At 42.6% G+C, this 26,375-nt stretch overlaps 1 long non-coding RNA gene across 1 annotated transcript in view; it reads right to left on the bottom strand.

Moving 5' to 3' along the window:
* LOC148225183 (uncharacterized) overlaps positions 1–23,570 on the bottom strand; it is a 97,822-nt gene extending 74,252 nt beyond the window's left edge. Inside the window, exons 1-3 of the long non-coding RNA XR_015804043.1 lie at positions 23,434–23,570; positions 23,249–23,311; positions 22,944–23,091 (exon numbers count right to left, since the gene is read on the bottom strand). This is a non-coding gene — a long non-coding RNA (uncharacterized LOC148225183). The remainder of the gene's footprint in view (positions 1–22,943; positions 23,092–23,248; positions 23,312–23,433) is intronic.
* Between the last annotated feature and the right edge of the window lie 2,805 nt (positions 23,571–26,375).

Here is a 26,375-nt window from a genome sequence, read left to right as displayed (position 1 = left end):
ATATGAGGGCATACCCCAATTAGTTTTCTTTTTCTTCTGCCAGCAACAGTGGAAGTCTCCCCGTATCAATATAAAGGGAAGAAAGAATTCTTTTGAAACACTTTTTAAAGCTGCCTCCGACAATACGGTGCAGCCTGGAGGTAGGAGAAGGATTCACAATTTGGTCATCCCATGGGCCCAGATGCAGAAGCCACTGTGGCACCCTCATGTCACCTTACTGCAAGACCTCTGTGGTCCCTCGCCCAGCAGAGCAAATGCCAAATGGTAGGAGGCTGGCTGGCTACGGTTATACTACATTGCAGGAAAATCTACACTTCTTTCAACTTAAAAAAAAAACCATTTTGCCTCTATCACAGCCTATTTGTGATGTTTAAACTACATATGACATTGCACCAAAATTCTGCCAGTGTGGCTTTGTTCCCCTCCTTCCACAAACCCCGTCAGACTTTGAAGAGCAAGGAACCCAACTCTGAGAGCTGGGCCTGCTGCAGGCTGTGATATTCATGTGGCATTAGATCATGTTAACGTTAGGTATAATCCAGTGCAAATCCTCTTAGTGTCACTGGCACTGTATGGGCTGTTATAATTGCTCATAGCTTAAAACAATTTTGCAGCTTTTCTTCACCTCCGCGAGTCAGTTCCAATTAGAGGAAGGGAGCTTTCCAAACCTGCGGAGTTTCTATTTAGGACACAGCCCTGTCCTGACAACACGCTGTCAGCCCTGCCGAGCAGACAGGAAAATGTCCACTGTATTACAGAGACGTGACAAAAACAGAGAGAGAAGAGGAACATGTGTGCTCCAGTTTCTTTCAGAGTCTCTCGGAAGCACCTTCTCAGGAGCTTTTATTTTGCCTAACGCAGCGCTGGCGGGGCAGCATGGCCTCCTTCTGCACCTTCTGTTTTTCAAATAATGTTCCTATTTCAGAAAGTTGGAGGAAAGAGAGAGGAGAGAAAGGAGAGCAAATCAAGTGGCAGCAAGGCTGTAAAAGTGCCTTTGACTGGAGGGGAGGCAGGGCTCTGACCAGAGTGAACAAGCCCCATTGCTCAGAGTCAAGAGGAGCATGGTGTGGAGGAGATGGTGCCCAGCCTCAATGGGCTTGTGCTCCCCCACACAGTGGGGTGCCGTGGGGTCACCCTAAGGGGAGCCAGGCACCAGGGCTATGGCCACAAAGGTGGTTGCGTGTGGGATGCACACACTGGTCAGCAAACTCACTGCTACAAGGACAAAGACTTGTCCCCTCTGCCTTGTGGCAACTACATCCCTCCATCCCGCCTCTCCTGCCCCTAGGGCTCACAGCTGCATGTGTCCCCTATCCGTGGGTGAGCAATGGCTGGAGCAGGATGGCTCACCTGCTCCAGGCTTGCCAGAAACTGGCTGCCTGAGCACTGTAAGCAGAAACAATGTTTCCTTCCAGGCTGTTTAGCTGCCAGGGTCCCTGATGCCATCGGTGTTTTCCCGGGAGTGAGCCAGTACAATCACTGGCCTTATGCGATGGATCAGAGAGCTAGAGACAGCACCTGCCATATCTGAGTCTGTCTCCAGGATAACAATGGAAACCTTCTGTTGCCACATCCTTGTTTTCCAAGGGGCTCATCATAATAGCCTCCTATGCTCTTAAAAGAGTTGGCAGAAGGAATGACCATAAATGTGACCCGTCACTGGCCAGATACACTCTTTTGGAGAGTTCAATCTGAGACCAGCTTTGCAGTAGTAATCTTGAAGTACATGGGAGCTGAAGCTTTGTTTCAGACTGAAGGGGTGGTGTTTGAAATTGATGTGACTCCTGAAAGCCTGGAAAAGAGCAATGTGCCAAGATATCAGCTAGTTAAGTTATGCGCAAGAGTGGGAACCAATATAGCAAAATCAAACAGGAAAACTCTTTGTCCTCCCATTGTTTTCCCCCCCTTCTTACTGCAAGCGTCTAGTGTCTCTCTCTTTCTGCTTTGCCTGAAATAGCTGAAATAGCTCTGCACCAATTTGGTTTGTTAACCCAGAGAAAGAAGGCTTCTGCCAAGGTGAGCTGATTTAGTTTGGTGAAAGGTCCAGTGATAGGGATGACAGAGGAGCTCATGCACCTGGCAGCAGCAATAGACAGAGCAAGGAAGTGGAGTGGGAGACAGCAGGGCAAAACTCCCCATCCAGCAGAAACAAGGGCTTAGAGTGGCTCAGCCAGAACACATGCACAAGAAATGCACAAGCGAGCAGGTATAAAGTAAATAAAGACTCGGGGGTGTGAATCCAAGAATAAACCAAGATTTTTGCTTTCTTTTCTTCCTTCCTCTCTCGCTATCCACCCACCCATAGTAACAGAAACACATAAGAGGAAATGAATTTCAGGAACCAGGTCGGAGAGGAAGATGCACTCCTTGTTGCCTCCTGTTATGCTTGGCTCGAGTTGGACAGACCGACCTGGCCCTCCAAACAGGCACTATTTATACACCTCCTTCCCCACAGTGGTGTGTTCCTCTCCCCAGTTCTCCCCCCACCTTCTCTGCTGGCAGCCTACTAGAGCAGGATGGAGAAGAGACCCCAGTGCTGGGTGGAGCAGGCAGTGCCTGGCCTCAGGGAGGCCACTTTCTGCTGCTAACACATGAAGGAGTCAATCCATCATCTCCCAGCGTTGGCTGAGCCTTTCCTTGTCCAGTGCTCCTGGTGCACAGCTGTAGCTAAACCACACCTGCTTTCTTTCTCTCAGCTGGCCTGGGAGCATCAGAATGGGACCTGATTTGTAGGTGCTTCCTGCTTGCAGCAGCTCTACCAAAGTTCCGCTTTCCTTATTTCCATGGTGCTGGAGCTTGTCCTCAGCCCATGGTACCTTGGACCCTCAGGTGTCTTATAGCAAAAGTAAACCTCCCTAGAGGAGAGATTGGGATTTGGATACCTCAGACTGGGGGTATTATTCTAAATGTGGCCTGTGGAACAGGAGCAGAAGAGAAGCAAGTCAATAGGCATGGTCAGCTTCATTTCTCCTTGCAAAAGAAACTGGCCAAGTGGAAGTAAAATCTAGTTTACCTATAACACTAAATATATTTTCCTGATGGTAGCAGAAGCCAGGTTTAGATGTTTTTCATGACCAGCAACTGCAGTGGAGACATTCATCAAGAAATGGAGCCAGTCCTCCACATTGAGTTTTTGCCCCATGGTCAGTTTCCCTAAGACTTCAGAACAAAGTTGCCTAAAGTTTTTTCAGCCTCTGCATTGCAGCTGGTCCAGCATCAGGACTTTGCTGGTGGATCTGCAAATCCTGCTTGATATAGCAACCAGGAAAACTGCCATGGGGGAAATTAGAGTGCAAACCTGCCAAGCCAGCAGCTAGTCAGCAGTATGTGCCCGTTCCTACCCTATAGTACCTGCAAGGTGACCTCTCCATCAGTGGAGGAGAGCAGTTTAGTTTAATAAACCAGACTGGATGTTTCAATCACCCTGCCTTCTTTAGCAGTGATAGCTTGCACAAAAATGAGAGTATAAAGAATAAGCCAGTAAATTAAAATGACCCAGCTCTATGATGTTGAGAAAATCTGCAGTGGAGCTCTGACTTGCTGATATGCAGAGTATCCTTAGCTCCCAGTAGCCTCTGTGGGTATCTGAAAGCATGTCACGATAGACAACAAATTACTGGCTTCTTTCTGCACATCTCTGGAGATTTTCCAAGAATTCCTGCAGGACTTCATTGACTTTGCAACAGAAAAGTTCACTGTTCAGGAAACCAGTGATTCGTTCTGGGGAGAGTTTGCTTCCATAAGATTTGTTAGTAAGGGGGAAGGGAGGATGAAGATGGCCACGTAGGGAGATAGCTACTTGTGTTTGAAACATGTCTGTTTACATGAGCAGGCTAAGTGCCAAGCACAGATGTCCTCGTATTCTCCTGCAATTGAATCTTTTTCTTGTGAAATATATCCTTCCCTCCTGGCTCCCTGCACAACCTCAGCCATTGGGTATGAGAGGACATTAGCCCAGAGGATGCTCCCTCCCCTGGTTTCTCACAATCTCAGTTCCATCCTCAGCCCCTTTCAACATATTTTACACAAGGGAAAGTCACATATTAAAAACAATTTTTTTAAGCAGCTCTGTCATTTATACCAAAACAGACATGCTGATAAATGAGGCATGATCCTTTCCCTGTGATGTCACGGCAACATGCATTCAAATTCATTTGATAGAAACAAATGTGCTTAGACTTCTGCAAATGTGAAAAAGCTGCCTCTGAAATTATTTCCATTTTCAAGGTCAGTAAGCAAAGAGTCAGTCCATGCTCCTTGGAGACAGCCTCCAATCAGAGAAAATTGTTCCCCTGTCAGACACCTGTTATCTGCATATCTGTCCTTCTCTGCTATTTGATGTGTCATGGGCTTCTTGTCACTTGACTGTGAGATATTTTCATCATTCCTCTAGATGACAGCCTTCGCGTTCCCTCTTCCCTGGTGCAGAAATCCCAACATCTAATAACAGCAGAGGATTAGGATGCATCTAAACCAGCTTAGGCTCTTTCTTGCACTGTTACCACAATACTATTTTTCAGAACGTATTTCCTATATATATCTTACAAACTCTTTAGCAACTTTTTGCTGCAAATAAATACATTGATTGTAGTAGCCACTTGAATTTGACCAAGAGGGGAGCAATTAATTTCTTAATGAGCTATGCAGGGCACTTCTCTATTGGCTAAATCTTGAGGTGCTTACTCAGGCAAATCACCACAGAGGCTGAGGCTGTGTAAAACACTTCCAGATGCGGCCCCTTCAAATTAACTAGAAAACTAAGCATCATTCATTTCAGCACCAAGAAAGGAAAACCATCCCAGCTCACTGGCTGATTTGCAGCCTCCGATCTCTCTTTCCTGATGCCTCCTAATTGTGAAGGGAAAGTTGAGGAAGCACAGACAAAGATTCTAGCATGATGTCCCCCCAGCTTCCAGTGTCTCCCTCAGCTTAACTCCATGCAAGCTTGAAGGTGATGTGAAGTTGTTTCAAGAAAGGAAACTCCTCCCTATGCATCCTTTGGAAAATCTCAGAGTGAGCAGCATGCCCACACCAGCCTGTCCTGAGAAGGGTGGCAGAACACCTATTCTGTTGGGAACAAAAAGCTGCATGGACACCCTGGCCCTGCTGTGGAGAAGTGTGTGTACGTGTGTGTGTGTGTGTGTGTGTGTGTGTGTGTGTGTGTGTGTGTAGGTTAGCATGTGGATCCCATGGGAATGAGATTGTAACTTCCTGGGTTGCCAAGCACTGGAACAGGCTGTCCAGGGAAGCAGATGAATCAACATCCCTGGAGAACTTGGGTCTGCTTTCTCCATGTCAAGAGAAGGCTGGATTACAGGGTGGCTCTTATGCTTTCCAGGGTATGATAAAACCACATATTTTCAGTGTATTAGAGACAACTGCCTGATGTGCTTGTTTAGCCCTGCGTCTCCTGCCAGTTTCCATGTAGTGAGAATCATCTCTAAAGCCCCCAACACCGTGAAGTGACTCACCGAAGGCATCTACTCCTTTCAGATCTGGGAAACTTTATGGTATTGCAAGGGACTGTCTCCCTTGTGTATCTGTCTCAAGAACCGATAGGAAAGGCACCTTCTTATATTTACAGACCTGGAAACATATGTAAATATGGAAACAGACTGAAATATCTCGCTTTTCTTAAAGATATTGATAATTAATATTATCTATCAATAGTAATATTATTATGTATCAATATTAATATTGATAGATACCAGGAGAAAATATTTCTCTTAAGTTAGATCACACAGTATTTCTATTAATATCATAACATATTTCTGTGTTATCCATGTCTGAATAACTGTAGCTGAATAGCTTGCACATAAAGCAGAAGTAACCTCTCTTTATATCATAATTCTACATCTGATATAAACATGACAGATGTACTATAATACAGTATAAATCCATTTAACACCATGTATAGCCTGTGCCTGATCATCATATATAGCAAAGTGTGATCTTCACAGCTAACACAAGTAGCAGTGTCACAGGAAAGAACAGTGTGAATAAAGAGGCCAAATGTAATATGGCCATGGGACATTCAATACAACTGCCATGCTGGGTGCTCCTAACTGTGACATCCACTGCTGATCAAGTCTCATCATTCCTTGAAGCCAATGAGGCTGCTTAAAGCAACCTTAATACTGGGACTGTCTCAGAAATGCACAGGAAACTAGAAGAGATATTAATATTATTGTAATGCAACTGGAGACAGAAGCATTACTGTAGTAGCAGTGATCTTAATAATCCTAATACTGTCCCAAAGAGAAAAAGAAGAGGGAAATCTCTCTCCTATCTGTTTCTTTTAGTGAACAGAAAGCAATAGCTGGTCTGAAAAGCGATGATGAGACTTGTTTCTCTTACTTTTTCTTGCATCTTGCAATTTCCAAAGGGTGGCTGCTAAGTCAGCCTGTGCTTTGCAATTTGTACAAAAACAGCAACTGTTTCCTCATGTACTTACTTTCCTCTGTTACTCAATCAGTTCAACCAAATCCTGCACTACTGAAAATTCAGATGATTTCTGGTCAAATAATGAAACAAATAAATAAATATATAAATACTCTTGTGAGTAAAGGAGCTAAATTTATCTCTCTTGGACTTCCACGAAGTCAGATTTATTGCTGGTTTTGAATACTGAGAAACTTGTTAGCATTGATGGAAATGCTCACAAACCCTGATCATCTTGTTGATTTTTGCAGGATTGCCGGTTGTGTTTGGTGAATAAACACATCGTGAAAATGCTCAGTCAAACATCCACTACCAGAAACAGGACTCTGTGACTGGTGTACTCACTCGTGGGCTAAGAGGACTGTACTTCAGCTCAGCTGTTGAAGACTTAGTGCAAGTGCTCTGCTGACAGCTTGATGTGTATTCTTATGTGCAGTAAAAATTTTGTCTTTCTTTGTTTTGGTGCCACATCAGTTGATTGATGTAATACCAGTGTAATCAATGACAATTCAAACAAGTGGAGGAATTAACCCAGAGTCTCCCACGACTGAAAGCATGACTGGCTCACAAATGATTTGTGTGTCAAAATGGAAAAATCCACTCTCTGCCTTAACTAAGAAAAACCCAGCATTGCTAGAATTCAAAATTAGTTCCTTCTCTTCAGACCCCAGCAATAAATAAGCCCCTTTATCCCACCTCAGGAACATATCTTTCTCCATCATTCTTGATTTTAAAGATTTTGACCCATGAGTTAATGTGACTTCAGGATAAAGATGGAGAATATTTAGCTATTCTTGATTTTCTCTAGAAAAATTTTCTGTGGGTCATTGCAGCTTTAATTCAGAATTTTATTGACTGATTTCTTTCTGCATCCTAAGGAGTTGCTAAGCAACATGGATTCTCTCTTGCCATGCATTTGTCAAGACAGAGAAAAGTGGAAAGAAATAGGAAAAGATTCACCTCCTCTAACATATCTATCAAACCAGAGAGTATCACTTATTTCAGTATCACTCAGACTTATACTATTGATATATTATTCAATTCCTCAGTGCTGTAGCTGGTTCTAGAGTCTCAGTTCAAAACCAATGAAGGTCTGATTTTTGTTCTCATTGATAAGACACTGTTGAATGATGACTTTCACCCATGTCCTTAGCCTATGGCTCATAAATCTAATCACAAATTAGAAATAGGCAGTGGTCTACTGTGCCAAATTCTTAGGATGTTCTTCTCATGGTTAGCAAAGGGTTGGGAAATGAAGGCTTGGCTGTACTTGGCTTGAAGCTCTCTGAGGTCTTCAGAAAAAGCAATTCATTCCAGGCAGTCAGCACAGCCTGAATGCTACAATTTGGCCCTTTCAAACTCTTCACATATGGCTTGTGAGCCAGTGTAATAGCATGATCAGTCAGAGAGGACACAGCAATGTTGTAATGATCACCATGCACTGTACCCTGTGTATTCAACACAAGCACATTATGGTTCCACGGCCATGCCGCTTGAAAGGCCAGTCAGAAGCCTTCATGTGGTCACCAAACATACTGGAAAAACCCCGCATATATTCCATTTTGACATCTCCAAGGCAGGGGTCACCGAATTTTATGGATTTTTAAATTTTTCTTGCTCTTTGGCAAAATGATTCTTTACTGAGTGGTTCTTCACTACTCTGCATGCTTCATGTCTACCTCACCCCAGAAAGGAGAGGTGGTATTTGCCACCTAGTTCTCTTTCGCTTTCAGAGTTGTAGTGCAAATAGATCTGTACAACCAATAAAGATACACTTTTGTTGTTGTTGCTGAAAGATTCAGATATAACATGGAATACAGAGAAGTGAAGTCAAATTTTGCAATACACCGCACTAAGGAAAACTAGGGAAAAATATATTGAACTTAACGTCTTGATGATATGTAAGTCAATGGAGCCATTCCTTATTCACTGAGAACAGAATTTGTGCATCTTTGCTGCACTTGAAAGCTAGATTTTTTTTTCCTCAGAAACATCTATTTGTAACTTCAGTTGATAACACAAGGCTCTCAAGGTGGGATTGATTGACTTTACCCCTGTTATTTGCTATGTAGTAAGCTCTGCTTCTCCTAAATAGCCTTTTGAGGGGCAAGACTAGCTACTCCATTTGCTTATTCTGAAATTAAGATCACAGTACTGTTTGGAATACTGTAACAAAAACTTGTAAAGGTCAGCTTGCATTTCAGAAACTTTGGCCAATGGTGGATGTGGCTCACTCTGTTTCGTGGGACATTTTAATCACATGGAGTACGGCTTCAGAAATGCATTTATATTGTTAAATTGGTTTATTTTGAATGTATTTGTAGCTCTTAATGTCTGTCTCCTGTTTCTATTCTCACATTTATTGTCAGACACAGAGGTAAAAAATATTTAATTATATACTATGGGTTTTAATTATATACCGGGAGATGAAGGTGTATATAGACGTATAACCACAAATGTGTACACCGAATCCCTACCTATAGAAATTAACTTAAAGAAAGCCAGGAAAAGGAAGAATTACATATGACCCCATAAGCAGATTCAAAAGAACTTGAAGTGTATCCACTAGCTCACTGCATGACATGATGGATGAGACAGAGATCCACGTTTCTCTGGTCAATCCAGTGAGGATTTCCAAATTCTCTAGCATTCTTCAAGGTGCAGAAAACCCCACCAAATTTGTCAATCTCAATCGAAGGACTGTAGATAGATTGAGTGGGTCTGTAGCACAAATGCAATCACTGCACACTGGGAAATTCCCGTCAATCAATAAATGACTAAACTTTTCAAGTCTAAAAATCTGAATACAATTTCTACAATCTCAATCCCTATTCTTATCTTGAAAAATCAATATGATATGCAACTCCAAACCTTGCTGAATATACAATTCAATTTACAGGTCTGGTGCAAATTTCTGTGCTTATGAGTCACTCTTTTCTCAGTAGGCTTGAATACTCATATGAACAAGCCCTGCAAAAGTGATTTTGGGATCAGGCTCTATTTATTAAAAATTATGAAGTTTCATTTTTTTCCTTACTTTTTCAATTGTACTGTCTTGGGCTGTAGTGTGGTGGTAATGTGTCTGAGTCACAGTCTCTGTGTATGTATGTGTATTCATATATAGCTCTGTATTTATAGCTGTGAATCTTAAGTCTGGTAGAGCAATGCAGTGAACAAAGCAAATTGGAAAAGCACTTTTCTTAAGCAATAAGAAGACATGCTATCAGTGCCTTTCTGCACAATTACTACCTGCCCCAGGCACTGCTCTAAGGCACAGAGTCAAAGGTTGGCTTTCTCAACCACTCAATAAATACTTTAAATCTCATTGCTACTTTGACATGAAAAAGGGAGGGGAGGGGTTAGAATTAATGGGTATGCATTCATTAGAAGTTGTCACTGAAATCCTTTACCTGCTTAGATCATCCTACATTTGAGAACCTCAGAGATATTTACAAATGCTATTAAATCATGTCTCACCACACCCGTGAAACTTATAAGCCTGATCTTTAAACCAACACTTGTCTTTCCGTGAATGTGGCTGAACTTGGGCTCTGTCACTCGTTTTTAAAAGCATCTGCATTTTCACAGACAAAAAATTAGTAGGGAGATTAATTAACTTTGCCAGGTTCACACAGCAAGTTGTAGCAGCCGGGGCGAGTTGTTTCCTGACTTCTGGTCTGGACTTCATGGCTGGGTTGATATTTGCCACCTCTCCTGGAAAAACGGACTAGGAAAATAATCTGGTTCAAAAATCATACTAAAAGTCCTTCTTCTCCAAGCTAATTCTTTGAGACCCCCTATCCACAGATATATTTGAAGGGAACCAATTTTCTGTACTTCAGTTTAAACACATTAGTGGAGATATCTGTCACCACTCCCTGTTTCCTGAGACACAAGTGAGGAGCTGTTGCCAGCCAGTAAGAACAATGGTCTGTTCACTCATCCTATGCCAAATTTGAAAGCTGAAATAATTTTACCAATACTTAAAACCAAACAAAAGCAGCCGAACTTGGTAGGCACAGGATGGAAGATTTCAACTTCAGATGATGTGAAAGAAATGGATGAAACTGTTACCTTTGACCACAAAAGAGGGAAAGAGAAACTGCTTTGCAACATTATTGGTAATACCTGGTAGTGCTTGCACACTATGAACAGCACACCACAATGAAAAAATATACATTAAAACATGTAACAAGCCCTAATCTTTTCAAATCATGTTTACATGTTTTTCCCTCTCTTCATAAACTCCAGAATATAAAATAATGCAATGATCATATTTCATTGCCTATGGATGCAGACCTGAACTCCAACCTCATACCTTCCCTCTAGAAGAACAAATCTGCATAAAGTTTCCTGGGGCACAACTGTATCTCAGGCGAGTGCTTTGAGTACACCATGGTTTTGCATTGGAGTGAGAAAGAGTGGTTGGTATTTAACATCTGTTTCTCTTTCTGCTTCCCAGTGACCCAAGTTAATCTGATAGCTCCCTGAAAACTCAAAGAGAATTTTCTATCCTGAAAATAAACAGATTGGTAGATTTGAAAAAACCCCCACAACTATTTCATTTTGGTGCTTCAGAAAGCTAAGCCAAATTTCTCAGGATAAAACCTGCTATGAAGCTACTGCATAATAGACTCCGAATGAACGTATCTCCCAGTTCAGCTCACTATAATTCTTCCCTTTTAAACCTTTCAAAATCACAGGTGTGTGTGTAGCTGATGAATGTGTGCTTTTTGCTTTTTGCAGAGGTCTTGCAGCATTTTTTGAATGCAACGCCCTTCACTGTCACGGAGTAAAGAGCTCTGCTGCATGGAATATATAATTTTAAGCTGAGTTATAGCCAAATCCAGAGGTAAGGGCCTCAAAGCAGTCCCTTTGCTGGATAGCAGTATCCACCAGAACTTGTCATGTAGTGGTGTGACTCCATGGCCTTCTGTGTTGCTGGCACTGGGCAGGTCTGCCTTTGAGCCACCAACTCGCTGTGATGCTTCTCACTGTCTCTTCACCAGGTTGTCGTTCCACCAGCTTCTCTGAGCAATGCCACTATGAAAATGTTATTATGAAGATCCTTCACAAGGTAAAATAGCTGCCTTAGACCCATATTTTGGTAACATGAATCTCATGATTTACATAATAGACTATTTTAAATTCACCAAGGCATACACATACATATGTGTATATTTCTACACATATGAACATCTGAAGGTACAACATCTGCACCCACAAGGATAAGTATTTTGGGGTGCTGTCTGAGTTGAAATGCCTTAGGCATGTGTCTCTAATGTGCCTGCAGCTGCAACTGTGTGCAAGAGTTGCTTTGGTTGCTCCAGTGTGTCTAATATTTGACCAGTGTGTGAGGCTGGATCCAAAGTCCTTTGAAGTCAGTGGGAATATTTTCATGGAAGCTGCTGGTCTTTGGGTTTTCTTGATGTGGCTTTGCAATCAGAACAATGGAGAAGGGGAGGGCCACACCACTGCCGCCAGGGTGGATGTCACCTCAAACCACAGCTAACAGCACAGGGAGACTGAAGGAATGATTGCCATGGAAATTTCCCAAGAGGCAGAGAGGCAGAGTGGGTTTTTTCCAAAGTTTTGGTCTCAGAGACTTAGTGTAACATCAACCGGGAAAAAAAAAAAAAAAAAAAGACAAAATAGTTACTCATTTGTGAAGAAGGAAAAGCTGAGGAAATAAATGCTGGCTCCTTTTCATCTCTCTCTGTGGTGAAAATAATCTCTGATTTTGCTCTGTGACCTTCCCATGAACTTCCTTTGAAATCATAATTCACTTGATATCTACAGGAACTGCTGCCTTCCACCTCTGGCCTCTCAGGAGGGGAGAGATGTCAAATTTTTCCTCTCTCTTGCAGATATATAGAGATGCATCAATCTTTTTAGGGACTGTGGGTGCTCCTCACCCAACATTTCTGTGCAGCTGGGACACCTGATGTAAAGAGTGGGAGAAGATATTTGGTGTACAGTCCCCCTGCAAGCAGAATTACCCCCCTAGAGCTCCTCCTCCATGGGGAGCACCAGGAAATTATTGGCAAAAATCAGTGCAGGTGATCCTTGGTTCTCTCAATATACAATCCACAGTTCTTCTGTCAGCACTGGATAACAGAGTCTGCAAACTGAAAACGCACATCATTATCACAGTATTTTTTGTTTAAATTCCTGCCTTTTTGTCTGGCCAGAGAGCTGTTATTGCCCACTGGCAGTGGGAAAGATAGAGAAGAAAACATTTCACCTCTGACTATGGGAATTTCCCTTTGCTATTGACCAAAATGGTTGCAATAAACTGTAAGGTGGAGGGAGGTGGATTCTCATCTCCTACAAAACCGCCTCATCCTTTGGCTTCATTGATGTGGCAAGAGTCCACATCCACTGAGTTCACTGACTGAGCTTGGCTGATCTTATGGCCAGAGCGGATCTCCTGGCACAGCAGGTGAAAGAGTCTCTTTGAGTGACTGTTGTGGGTGAGCTGCCATGCCTCGCTATCTGGGCACAAGCTACAGGCGGGAATGTCTGTGCCCTTCCCCTCTGACATCAGGAAGCCAGACAAGGATTATGTGCAGCAAAATTCTGCTCTACAAATATGTGTCTCTTGGCTTATTACACCGATGAGTTACACTTGTGATTCGGTGCAAACCTACACTGTTTGCTGTCAGATTGTCTTTAAATGCTTCAGGCTTCTAATTAGCAACAGCAGCAACAAAACGTTGTCAATTTTGGTGTCATTCAGCCACCATTCTGGTGCCAGCTGCATGTGTGTGCAGATCTCAGTGAGAACATGGCATTCTGGGTGCCTCAGCTTCCCTGGAAAGTGGTTGGTATATCATGATAGATGATATGTCACAATATTATGATAAGTGATAGTAGCAGCCATACTGCCTACTGTCACTGTCAATGCGATGGACAGCAATGATGAGAATAAGCTGTGCCCTTAGGAGAAGTTTGGGCATAAGGAACGTAACCTGGGTAAGTCCTTAGTTAGATGCGTAAGCTCAGGTCATAGTAGAAGAGTGAAATATGTCAGAAAAGAAGAAAATAAACCTGATAGGAGACTTCCCTCAGCTGCTTCCTTGGCAGCTTTAGGAGCTAGAGAATTTCCATCTGCCCGTCTGCCCTCACAGGATGCAACAGGGTCTTACAACAGAAACAAGTACAGATTGATCAACACAGTCCTCTGTATTTTCACTCTGTATAGCCTTGTTATCTTTTAACTCTGCTCTATTTCTTATTTAAGAATGGATCCAGAGAATTACTGCCATAACTCACACCATCTCCTTGCTCTGGCTTTCAGTTTGTCCCAATAGCGCTGTCAAGCCTCCTGAAGAGAAGGGGTGACTGTGCAGCAGTGAGGATCCCAGGAGGGAACATTCCCCCTGGATCTGCAGCATCTGCTCCTGTCGTCAGCCCTCACTCATGCTGAGAGTCTCACCAGTCTTGGTATGCTCACTTCCATGACTAATTGCAGTTCTTTCCATAAGGATTTAGCCTTGTCACCAAATTTACTCCAATTCTGGAGGGCAAATGACTGAGACAATTGTTTTGTTTTGTGGGTGGCTTCAATAATGCGTTGTACTGGCTGCAGAGACTCTGGCTATTAGGAGCTGGCCCTACCTGGTTTGTAATTGTTGGGTGGAAGAGACAATATGAATTAACTCACTCCGAGAGTGCATTTAGAGCATCATGCCACATTATCTCCCATTTTCAGCCATGTGTTGTTGAAACATTTTCTCGGGTACTTCATTAAATATTAATGTGAAAGGTCCCTGAAATCTCTCTTATTCTCCTTTGCTGAAAGAAAGAGAAATAAAATAAAATAAAATAAAATAAAATAAAATAAAATAAAATAAAATAAAATAAAATAAAATAAAATAAAATAAAATAAAATAAAATAAAATAAAATAAAATAAAATAAAATAAAATAATAAAATAATTAAAGTGTTTCTCTTCAACCTGTGCTTTCTTTTGTAAGAGAAATATTTTATGCAGCCACTGAGACAATAATTTCTGTTTTCAAAAACAGGAAGAAAAGTATAAAGCGTGTGCAGCCAGAACAAATAATCGAGGGGGTTTGCCATCTGCATTCCCAAATGCACATACACAGTGTCTGTGAACAAAACTGCTACAGCTCCTGATTCCTGACATTCAGGGCTGTCACAGGATTTATTTTAGGCTTAAGATTTATGAAATATTAGTGATGATAAAAAACCTACTGCTAGCTCCAAGCAGTCTTGGGATCTCCTGCAATTTGAAACTTGTCCCCAGTGTTTATTGTACAACAGAAGCCAGAGTGGTGGATGCAGTACATGGGGAAACAAAACTCTCTATCCTTGAAGATCTTTGTCACACTTCCCACTGTTAGGAGTAGAACTTCTGCATATGAAGTGCAGTGCAGAGTCGTAGTGGGAAAAGACAGAAGGATTTCCCTGAAGAAAAGCACTTCAGGACTCTGGTGCACAGGCTTTATCAGATCCTGATGCAGGAGTGTGGGATGTCTCAGCCCTTGGCTCTTCCCAGCTCTCTGCAAGGAGGTACCGGCCCCACAATAGCATCTGCACATGTGTCCCTGTGCCTGCATCACAGCCACCCAGGTTCAGCCCTAGCCCTTGCACTGTGAGAGCAAATTCCCGAGGAGGGTGAGTGTGTGGAACTGAGACAGTGAGAGCAACAGTGGGACTGCTGTTAACTGTGTCAGGGCAGTGATACTGGCAGAAGGGCAGGCACAAGCAGCAGGGTTGCAGACATTGCTGTCCAAACAGTCTCATCACTGCGTGCCAGTCCAGACCCTCATGTACTCTTCCTTCTGCTGAATTTGGCTGTAGCACAAGTTTTCTATTCAGATAGGGCTGCTTACATTTTCTGTGGCATGGCTCACTCTTAGATTTATGGGAAGGGCCAAATGCAGGAGAATAGGCTAGTGTGAAAAGCCAGTGATGATCAGGTGCTTGCTGCCAGTCTCGCCAGTGGTGCATGTTGTAGCCTGGAAGAACTGTCTCTGTTCACATCAAACTGCTTTAAGTGATGTGTCCTCTCTGGGCCTTCCTTCCCTATACATGAGGTTTGTATCATATTTCTAGTAACATTGGCTTGAATCCTACTAACCTGTAATGGGACTTGGCATCATAAGGGCATCCCAGTAGTGCTGACATTGGTTAGACCCAACCATCAAAGAAAATCACATCTCCACACAAAATGGGCAAGTGCAAAACAGTGTGATAATTTGGGCTAAGGACATGTTCTCATATCTACAATGGATAATTTTCTTCTTTGTTTCTCTTTACCTGTCCCAAGTATGTATAGGCTGTCCCAGCAAACTCTGGTCCCATTGGGAGGGAACATTGTCTGTGCTCTGCAGGGCACTTCAGTGCCACCACACACCATATAGCCTGTCACCCAGGGTGAATCTTTCCTGCCACTGAGTGGGACATTAGCACTGGTTTAGGGACATTTCTTATGGAATTTCCTGTCAGGCAGTGCTCGTGGTGGCATTGACATTAGCTCCTGGGAAGGAGATGGAGGGGTGACCATCAGAGGCATACAGTGCTATTCAGTGGTCACAGCTCAGGGGAAAAGTTAAGACAATTAATTTGAGATGAAGAGGTTTTGGTTTTGTTTAAATGACAGAGAAGGAAAGAAGAGGATATTTGGAAATAACTAAGAATTTAAAAATAAAAGGATGAGGAAAAAGCCCTCATCAGATTATAGTTTAAAGCTGAAATGATCCTGGAGGCATGAAAACTATGAAAAGGTGAGCGGGGCTCCTCCCATGCTCACTGGAAAATTTATACTTCTTCTCGGCTATCAATTATGTATCCATAAGAAATAGTGACTCGCCCTACGGCAGGACTTGCATAAGTGCTCCAAACACGTCTGTTTGCAGACATTATGATCTGTGTCTTTGACTCTCTGTACCAGTCTCATTATAAATGATGAGCCAATAAATACTTTAAGAAAAGTTTCTACGATGTTTCAGTTGACATCTGGAAGCTTCAAAGTATCACATAGGGCTGTTTTCAATCTATATGCACTGTTCTTCATTGATTAAGTGAGCTCATTGATTCTGAGCAAGATCAAAGGTAGGAGACAACTACTGGAGAGGTTAAATATGGAGAAGACATACTAAACCCATTTGCTGGAAGTTACTCTTCCCATACAGCAGCCAAAAAATAGCGCTTCCACTTTTGCGAGATTCCAGACATGGTCTGAACATACAATGACAGAGTTTCTTCCTCCAGCCCTGGCTGCTCTCAGTGTTAAAAATTTTCTTTTTCAGTTTGTTCTGCTACTGGCCACAAATTACTTCATTCATGTGATGCCATCATCTCTGGTGCTGCTTCTCTCTTGATTTGGGCTGCCCATCTGAGAATCATTCTACTGATCTCCTATTGAAGAGACCCTAACCCTCAGCTTGCAGGAAACAGGGATGTTCACAGGGAAATAAAAGCAGTCCTATTGGACTAAATCAGAAGGGTCTTATGAGAGTGTTCCTAACGATGGTCAGCACCAGACAAATTGAAGAAGCACATAAAAAGGGGGAAAAAAACAGCAAAAAAAACCACAAGAAAAAAGCCTTTCCTGATGGCATCTGGCAGTCTGCACACACCTCCTGACCTGGTGCTGATGTCAGGAACTTTGAATATGAAAGCCTTTGATGGATCTTTTACCTGTGAGTTTTTCTGTTTTTTGAAATAATTTGTAGTAATTGGTCAGCCCAAACAGGTGAGATGCATTTTGCCTTTACATTGCATTCCAGGTTCCTTTCCAGTCTGTGGCCACTCAGTATCCAGTATTTTTTGAGTACCATTGCTAAGTGGGTTTTTTAAGCAAACATCTGCATTTGGGGCTATTTTCTTCTAGCATTTTTTAAATGAACATCCTTAATTGCATCAATTTGAAAGGCTATTAATCTTCTGTCCATTTATTCAATCTCCTAGTCTCTCCACTGGGGTTCACAACCCCTCTGAATCTGAGTGTTGTCAATGAATACAAATAATATAGAGTACGCATACGATCTCAGATCATTAGTGAGAATGTAAAATAAGATCGGGTCTAATAATGATCTCTGGAGCACCTAACTTTACAGCTATTCCCCATCTAACCCTGCTGATGACTAATGATGCCTTCTGCAGCTAGGCAAATGAGGTTTTGGCTTACTGCCAATCCCAAAAAATCAGGAGAAAGAAAGAGAGTTGGTTTTAGTCATGCTGAAAAGAAAAAAAAATCAACACTTTCTGGTGAGTCAAAAAACCACCTATATTCAGTTTAGATCAGATAGGGTTTTTTTTTTCTTGATTGACATTGTGGTTTCACATTTGTTTAAAACATTATCAAGTGTTTTAAAACTTGCTTAGCTGCACATTAAGGGGAAGATTCTAAACAAAAAATGAGAAAATACGAAAGCTGCTTCTCAAGTAGTCAGATATTGGGTTTTTTAAAATGTGGTTACTTTTTCAAAACCAAACAGTTTAGGATATCTCTGTTAGTAAGTACAACCTGTAACTTTGTAACTGAGAAATCTAAATTTTTCATCCTGTCTAATCATGGCCTGCTAGAAAAAGAAAATTTTCATTTAAAATTGTCATTCATTTCTGATCATTTTACGTTGGATTTTCATTTATTTTCAGTTTTAATGTTTGTGGCATGTAAATGGGACAGCTAACTACAGTGATTTTTCTGAGCTGTGAAGCATTATTGCTTGCTGTTATAATTAATAGCATTTACACTTATATTAATTATTAATAGGATTTACAAAAACACTTGTCTGTGGACCCAGGACCCTGAGGCTCTGGGCTCAGAAGAAGCACAGGAGAGTGGGCAGATGTTTTCACCAAGAGAATGAAGCTGCACACAGGCTGCAGCACACAAAAAGTTGAGCAGCAGTTACTAGCACTACCTTATTGTTTGTTTCCATTGGATATAGTTAGCAGGGACAAAGTATTTGGAAAAAAGTAAAGACTAAAGGAGAGTTAGAGTGTCCATGTCAAGGCAGAGGCTGCTGAGAGATGCAGGTATAAACTGAAGATGAGCTCAAAACCCTTGAGGTACTCTGAATGTCTGCTCATTTTTGTCTTCATGTCTACTGATATATGAATATGCTATATTGCTACTGTTTTTGTATGAATGTGTACTACATATTTTGTATTAATCATATAATTAAAAATTTTTAAAATATAAAACTGATGACATTTACTTACTTTCTGCCCAATCTGTGAATTGATTTTGGCTATCTTTAGGCAAATGTCCTCTTCTGGCCTGGTGTTAGACGTCTTTATTTTAGCTCTGAACTTTTGGCCTTTTGGTCCCTGTTCTTAGTGAGAGCCTGAGGATCAGAGCTAAATGAGCTTTCCTCAGCGTGAGAGTTGGCTGTGGGATAGAGAAATCAGGGGAGGCTGTACAGCAGCACTGTGCTCCTCGTTATGCAGCACTGCCAGGCTGCTCCAGGCTGCTCTCTCCCCTCTGGGGCACAAAGTGGCCCCAAGCCCCTTCAGGATGAGATGTAACCCGAGCTGCTACCTCCTCTCACCCTCCTCTTCCTGCTGAAGTCCCCCTTCTGCCAGCAGTGCAGGACAGGTAAGGCAGCTTACAGACTTGCAGTCTCAGAGCAAACAAAATCTAGGACACCAGTGTCTTTGTGTAAACTCATTCCTCCCTCAGCGGATATGAGTGAACCCAGTCTTCCCAATTACTCATCCCTTCACATTATCCCGGCCCTCTCTGTAAAGTTTCCTCCTCGTTTTCCTCTGATGCCCCAGTTAAGAGGTAATAGGGTATAAAGCTTCAGGCAGAAAAAAGGAGAAAGGATGCTGGAGCGCTGTCCCAAATGGCAGACCAGAGACCGCTGATTATATCCAGCCTGAGAGTCCTCAGCGCATGCATGTGTAGGAAGGGGAGCAGGGAGATGCTTGTTAGGCCGAATGGGAGTTCTGTGCACAGAAAAGGAGCGCTCTGCGGCCCTGAAGATGTAAGGAAGATTTGCTAACTTTGCTTTATAGTATTCATGCAGATAAGGAAGACTCTCAGTCTCCAATCATAAATTGGTATTATACAGTATACTCCCAAAGGCCATAATTACTTCCAGAAGCAGAAATTTGAATGACCCAGATAATTGGTTCAGTGCAGCTGGTCCAAAAATTATTTACATAAAAGCCAGTTTTACTTGAGGGGGAAGAAAAACAACCTTACTACCAAAAGCAAATGACCCAGTTAGCTTCATGCAATGAATCTGAGGAGACAGAGCATGAGTGGCAACATAGTGTCCTGTGCCATCACTTCTTCCCTCCTGTTTTCAGAGGACAAACACTGACACAACTCTGTATAGACAAACATGCAAGAAGGCAGTGAAGAAACAGGAAAACTGCATGAATTTGACCATATGCTTTCTGTGAGAGTCAGTCTCGGGAGATGTGAAAGTCCATGGCATCCAGAGGAAAACATTTCATTTGCAAGATGCAAGGGAACCTAGGGAATAAGAGGCAAGAAGCAGCACAGCTCTGCTCCAGGCACTGGGGCAGCTGGCATCAGTCCATCCATGCAGGGTACTGATGCAACTGGAAACTAATCACTGTGGTTATGGTTATCTGGATTAATTTTTAACCAAAACCAGTTCCTCTCTCCAGCTCAGCATATAGCTGGGCAGTAGCAGGGGTGTCCCAGAAGGGAATGCCCAGCAGCAATGTGGTTGACTTCTCCAGGAGGCCAGTACTGATATTTCAGAGGTTTCCCTCTAAACTGCTAGGTTAAAAAGCAAAGGTGCTTGCAGAAAGGGTTTCATTTTAAAAGCATTTAAGTGATTCAACCCTTTGCTGGTGACTGTGAGCATTTTCAGCATGTGCTCATGGGCACACAAACCACTGCTGTTTATTTACATTTGTGTCCTGTGTGGAGAATCCTGAGCCTCAGCTCTACAGTGCTCTGACCCCATTTCCAGGGCCAGATCCTCTGTCTCTGCCAGCACTTTTACCCTGCAGGCAATGAGGATGGTGGGTAACCCCTTCACAGCTGTCCTGCTGCCACACTGTGGGGGACACCCCTATGAGCTCTTTGAAGATGAGTTGGTTCTGCTTCCCCTTGACTGGGACATCTTCTCCCCTGCCCATCAGTGAATTAACACGTGCTGCCACAAGCATAGCAGGTCACAGAGGTGCAAGAAAGTGTGAAAAACAAGGAAGCCTGAGCTGTAAATCCCCATTTATTGTGTCCTTGCATCTTTGTCATCTTTTCAATCAGGCTGTGGCCACCACAGTATCTGACTGTTGCTCTGCAACAAAAATATGCCAGGAAAGGTATCTGTTGTCCTCAGTGTGACGCGGGCAATCAACTGGCATCACCACTTCTTAGCACTCTCTCAAGGCCTAAGTGGTTTTGTGCTGGTGGTTCTCAGAAAGTTTGCTCACCCTCAGAACAGAGCTCTTATGCCCCTAAAGGAACTAGAAGACAAATAAAATCTGTGAGAAACAGAATGGGATGACAATGATCTTTTGGGTTAAGAGAGAGGACAAACATGGTTACTTAAAAAAAAAAAAAAGCTTAATGGTTCTCGTAACATGTAGAATGTACAAATAATAACATTAAATTGCTGTGCATCTCACCACCACCCCATTGCAGTGTGGTATTGCCATGGATAGCACTTGTTACTCAACAGCATAGTAAACAATCAGATAACATCCTCATAACACCACTGGATCCAATTCACCTTCCACTTACACAGCTTTTATGCTAGTATGAGCCCATTGCCTTAACAGGGTTAATCTTGATTTACAGCTAAATTGAAAGGTGAATTAGAGAACACAGAAGGCAAGTTGGAGAGGATGTGATTTGCTGCAGGCTGCATCCTGATTGCCGTAACACTCACCTGGGGTGGCAGGATATCTCTACCAAGCTTAAGAGCTCCACCATAGCCAAGGTAGAAGCAAAAGAAATTCAGACCCTGCTATTCTTTGTTTACAATGAATATGCACATCTTGCACAGCACAATGTGACAGCAGGTTCCTTTCCCCTTTCCTCACCCCACCCTCTCTCCATTTGTCTCAGGGACAGTAAGAGCATTCCTCTTACACATCCTCAATCCCTGGGTGTCTTTCATTCTGCCCCTTGCTTAGAGGCAGTGCACACAAAGTTCTAGAGAAACATATTGCAGCACAGAATCCTATAAGGGGGACATGAGCTGAACTTTTGAGGTGCGCATTCAGAATAGAGTTTACTTGAAGACTGATGTAATCCCTGGTGCATTCTTTTTTACTTGTGCTGCAAAGTCCAACAGAAGTCAGCCTCATCCATCAAACTGAAGCTTGCTCTGGTTCATGGCTCTCATGCTTCTGACCCCAAAAGGCTGAGCTCAGGACACTAGTACGGGCACCTGGCACCTCATATAAAGTTTTGGGATCAGCAGATGGCAGATTCTGGGGAAAAAATATTCGTGAACAGAAGGTAGGGTAGCTTCTGGCAGTATCAGGGAATGGATGAGGAAGGGGTCTTCAGGAGCATTTGGGTGAGCAAGCAGTGCCATTCTCTCCAAGGCATCCTCATTTTCCTCTTGCTGTTTGGGGGTATATATGTGGAGATCTGCTGGGGTGTGTGTATTTGCATCTGTATTTCTCTTTCAACACCTGAGAACCAGCCAGCTCTTCAGATGCTATCAGGCAACAGCAACTGAGCTCAGCAGAAGCACAGCAGTCCCCACCAGCAGCAGAGCTGGTCCTCCAGGATGCCTCTCTTGGAGAAATAGCACAGCTTGGTCTTTCGGAAGTAGCACTGTCGGTAAATATAGCCTTGTTTACATTTCTGCTACATGAGGGGAACATTTTCTCTCCTGGCTCCCCCTTGCCCCATGCAGCAGGGCATGCTTGCAGCAGAAGAGGGCACATGGGACAGGATGCAGGATGTGCTCCTGTAGCACAGTCCCAGCCCTCCCATCACACCTTTGCCCCATGCCCGAGCTGCTGACGGAAAACACTTCTCTCAGTGGGCTAAGGTGGCTCCCAGTCAGGGCAGCAATTCCACTGCTGTCATGGGTATTCCCAAAATGAACTGGTCAATCCGAATTGCATGCTAATCAGGTCTTGAAAGCTAGGGCAGGTTTGGTGACTGCTGTGTGCCAGGAGCCCTGCTGTGGGCTGGTGAATGCAAGGGGCACGCAGACTGTGTGAGGAGCAGATCACGACCCTGCATTCACTCCAATTGCAGAGAGAGCAGTGGCTGCTTAGGGGCAGCTGCTTCCCTGATAAAACTCCTCCTGTCATGCAGTAGAAATAAATTCCCCCCTCTGGGCCCACTGCTCCCCAGCGTGGGAAGTTCAGGAACCTCCCTGAGGTACAAACAGACATTTCCAGACGCAACAAAATATACAAAAACATTTTAAAAGATCACTTCAAAATTCCAGCTCTCCCCCTCAGCTGCTTGCCATCATCCGATTTCCAAATGAGCAGGATTTCTCCTGTGTTCAACTTCATACATATATATATGTATGCATATATATACACACACATAAGCATGCTCACCTCATACACGAAGTACTCCCCATCTTCAAGTCAGTCTCCGATGAGTACAGAATTAGATCCCGTCGCCACTTCATAAGCTTGCCCTCTCTGTTAGTTTATATAAAACCATTTCGACCCTGAAGGAGCTGGCATCTCACATTCCTGCATTCTGAATGTACAGAGCAGAGGAATAAGGAACAAAATAGCGGGGGTGAGAGGGGATGTTCTGATTCTGCTCAGTAACATGAAACATCATGGAGTTAAATACCAACAAAATATTCAGTGTTAATGTTTAATATTACTGGGAGCTTGTCACCTCCACTTACTGTCTTGGAGCTGCCAATATCTCGCAGATTCCCACATCTGAGCTCTGGGCCTAACATCATGCACTAGAAGGGAAAAAAAAAAAAAGAAAAAACAAGCAGTAGGGAGAGTCAGTAACACTGTTTCAGCTGCAAAGCCGAGTAGGGATTTTTTCCTCTTTTCTGTTTGCAGGAATAAAATTACTCACATGGCAGAGCTCCTGAACTGCTCCTTTTCAGGGATTACCTCTTTTATTCACCCCTTCTATAATGTCTGTGAGATGCTCTTGGACATACACAGATTTGCTTTGTTGTGCTGGGTAACCAGTCTCATCCCAACTCTTACCCACATTACCAGCCAGAATCTACACAGCTGTTCTGCAGACTTGGGAGCACAGAAATTCGGTGATCTGGGGACAGAACAGTTCCTAAAATAACATGAATTAAGACTTTGCCTGCCATGCTTTAAAACTACTTGAGGCTGATGTGCTTCATGAGGGTCCTCTTGAAAAATGCAGGGATGGTGTTTCACAGAGCTCGCTTCCAGTGCAGAGATTATTTCTTGGTGCAGATTGGTACCATCCCAGATGTCTCTCTTTCACCACTTGAAACTCGGGCACCACAAAAACAAGAAGTCAAATCTCCTCATGATCAGTGCAAACACTCTGCATCACGCAGCAAACAGAATCAGGCCATCGTGCCTGTCTCTCTGGTTTCTGTAAAATGACTTATTATCCCTCTAGGCTGAGTGGTTAATGAAAATTCAAACTCTTACAGCTTTTTCCAGTTAGGAGGAGAGATGGGTGATGTAATCAGGTATCTCTGCTGCAGTTTATTTGGAAGTGTTTATTTGGAAGGCTGTACAAAACTCCACTTCTTTAAGCACAGGATGCAAAATAACAGCAAAAAAAATTATTTTCTCAACCTCCTTTTGTCAGAACCTAAACCCAAAACTGATGCCAATATTCTACCAAGACCATTAGACTCTGTTCAAACTTTCTTCTGCTTTTTTTGAGCTCTGTTATTCCCTCTACACCTTTAGTTTTTTTCCCTACAGCAACAAGCATGTTCACCACACCCTAAAACAACACTTGGCTGAGGCACTGCTGTGCAGAGCAGACAAATCCCAAAAAACACCCTCACTGTCTTTTGCAGGGAGCTGGAGAGAGGGAGGTGAGACATGTTTAATGCCTCTTACAGCTGTGTTAAATGAAAGATGCCTCTAGACTGTCTCTCACAAAGGCTTAACCCAGCTGTAACAACACTCCCCACATTTGTGTAATTCTTGCAGCCAAAACTTTTGGTTAAGAAGCACACTAGCTAACAAAACCAGGTAAACTTAGATTTTTGTGGCGTTTACTGACCAGGTCTGTTAGGTTTATAACACTCACTCAGGGATGTGCTGTCATCCCTCTGACCCCACAGACAAGCCATGGCTGCGGGAGGATTGTAAACTACCTCTGCTGTTTCCATGCCTTTCGGCATCACTTTTGTTTTGAGCAGGATCCAAGTTCCACCTCACTACTGATCATTTGGATACAAACCTGCAAAACATCCAGAGGTGTCAGACCAAATCACCCAGAAAGCTGACTCTGGCAGCCAGTGAGAGCAGATGCTTCAGAAATGTGCAAGAAAAGGGCAAATTCAGATTCATCCTTCCCCTGCCATAGGCTTCCAGCTTCTGACAAGCTGAACTGAAGGATGTCTTTGTATTGTTGTATTTAACATCCCTCAAGAGTATTTTCTGATCTCAGTCTGTCCAATCACTTTTTGATTGCATTTTGATTTTGGACTTCATGGCAACCTCTAGCAATCAGCTTCATGGTTTAATTATGTGTGTTTGTTAGAAATTTGCTGCCTGGTCACCCAAAAACAAATCCACCCTGAGCTATTGGACACCAAATAAAATCCTGGGAAATAGTAAATACTCATTCTTTGTTCGTGTTCTCTCTGACAGAAATAGTTGCATTTCTGTTTATCATGTTTAATCAATTTTACCCCCTCAAATTTATGCAATAAACTTTCAAACCTGTTTATAGCTTTGCCATCTAAATATCCTGTGGCAATGAATTCCCAGTGTAAGGCTTGGCTGGTGATTTCTTTTAATTTGTTTTAAATCTACTCCTTGATTAATTCACTGGGTATCCCATTTACACTGCCAAGAAGAGTAAATAATCCTTCTGTTTATGCCTTCTCCAGCCATCCGTGCCTTTATAGCAGCACACTGCTGTAGTCCACCTTGGTGGCAGACATCTCTCTCTAGACTGAAGTGTCCTGGTCCCTTCAATAATAGATTGCTGCTAAACTTAACCATTGCTGCTGGAAGAAGTGGTGAGTGTAAAGGCAGCTTCTGTGGCTGTTCTCAGGGTTTCATTTTCCTGCCTAGTTGACCTTAGACATAATGTCTTTCTGGAGAGTATTTAGGTCATGGAAATGTAAAATAGAGGAAAAAATGGGAAAGCCTCTGTAAAGAAAATATATTCTGAACCATTTCGGGAAGGGGAGGAAGTGAACTTTATTTGCAACTTTAAGAAACAAGATGCGAGAAATGTATTCTTAAGTTACATTCAAAAGTAGCACATACAAGGTTTTGTCAGGCACTCATCTGAAATAACCACCAATCATTTTTTTATTAATGAACTTGGATCAGAGATGAGCTACACTATACTTAAGGGAGCTGCTGATTGCTCTTCTGTTTACATATCTTTAAAGCAAGAGAAAATAAAAAGTGGAAAGTATGAATATGATTGGCTTGCAAACAGAAAGGAAGGTCAAGATGGAGAAGTGTGCACAGAAATGTATACAGTGTACAGTGTAGTGTACAGGGTATACAGTGTAGATACAGAAGCTATTCATGTTTCCAGGTAGACAGAGAGACTACATATCAAATATTACACATTGACTCAAAATATTTTTATATTTATCTGAACTAATTTGGAAGAAAAATCACATAGTACTATGAGTTTTGAAATAAAAGTACTTCCATGGAAGTATTTACGGAAGACTACATCTGGAAGGATAAGCAGCATCAAGAGCATTTTGAATGGAATTCCAAAATTATTTTGGTCCTTATTCCTAAAAAGAGTGTTACACTGCAATTTCTTTTCAATTTTTACCAAAATTTCCAGTGTATATGCATTAGGTCTTGAGA

This window comes from Sturnus vulgaris, chromosome 1 (assembly GCF_052056855.1).
Source record: "Sturnus vulgaris isolate bStuVul1 chromosome 1, bStuVul1.hap1, whole genome shotgun sequence".
Lineage (NCBI taxonomy): Eukaryota > Metazoa > Chordata > Aves > Passeriformes > Sturnidae > Sturnus > Sturnus vulgaris.
This window is presented reverse-complemented; position numbering and strand designations above follow the sequence as displayed.